Genomic DNA, 1,084 nt, shown 5'->3' on the forward strand with positions numbered 1-1,084 from the left:
CAGACTGTGCCTACAAAGAAGCCGGATCAGAAGAACCCCGCTAAGAAGCAGACCCAACAGAGCCCCGCAAAAAGTCAGAACCCCCCGGTGAAGAAGAGCCCACAGAACCCCCATAAGAAGCCGACTCCGAACCCATCGCCAAAGAACCCGTCTAAGAAGCAAACTCAGAAGAAGACGACTCCAAACTCATTTGCAAAGAAGCAAGCTCAGAAGATGAAACACAAGCAAAAGTTCTTGGCGAAGAAGAAAAGGAAGAGTACATAGTGTCCGTTGGGTTCCACTTCTTGTATCTTCCTCCACCTCCTGTCCATCCTCAGGACTCTGAGACTCTCTGTATATGCAATGGCCTGGGAATTCCTCGGAGTCCCTCCTCGCCCTGCAGGAGTTGGTAATACCCAGAGAGACCGCGCCCCACCGTAGGGGGGGGGGTGGGGGGAATATCTGTGCCGTACTGAACATGGACTCTGGTGGAGGGCGAGACGTCAAGCAATGAGGGTGTACAGTACTCCGGGGCGTGCTTGGACCTTCTCCTGGGGAGGTGCAATGTCCAGTCCTTGCTCTAAGGTTGAGTTTTGAATCTGTTGTTTTATTATAAATTGAATATAAAACAGAAATTGTTTCCGTGTTATTCGAGATTTTAAGCACTGTTGGAAGGTTCCCCACCCCCTTCATGACCCAGGCCGTTTTTTTTTTGCCATTCAGCCCTGCGCTGCTTTAACCCCTTCCCGACCAGCGCACGACGATGTACGTCGACAGAATGGCACGGGCAGGCATATTGGCGTACAGGTACGTCCAATATTCAATGCCGCCCTGCCATCGGGAGCGCGCCGCCGGCGGCGCGCTCCCGCGCTGGTCGGGACCCCGTGAGTCCGGTCGCGGGACCCGCGGACTCGATCGCCGCGGGCATCCCCGCGATCGTCTCGCGGAGCGGCCGAATGGAGGAAATGCCGTGTAAACAGCATTTCTCCATTCTGCCTAGCAACTAGTGACGCTGATCTCTGCTCTATGTGATTGGAGCAGAGATCAGTGTACACTAAATGAAAGCCCAGCCCCCCCCACAGTTAGTAACACACCCCTAGGAACA

The sequence above is a fragment of the Lithobates pipiens genome, unplaced genomic scaffold (genome assembly GCF_037356315.1).
Source record: "Lithobates pipiens isolate NorthernLeopardFrog02 unplaced genomic scaffold, aLitPip1_a1.2 Scaffold_47, whole genome shotgun sequence".
Taxonomy (NCBI): Eukaryota; Metazoa; Chordata; class Amphibia; order Anura; family Ranidae; genus Lithobates; species Lithobates pipiens.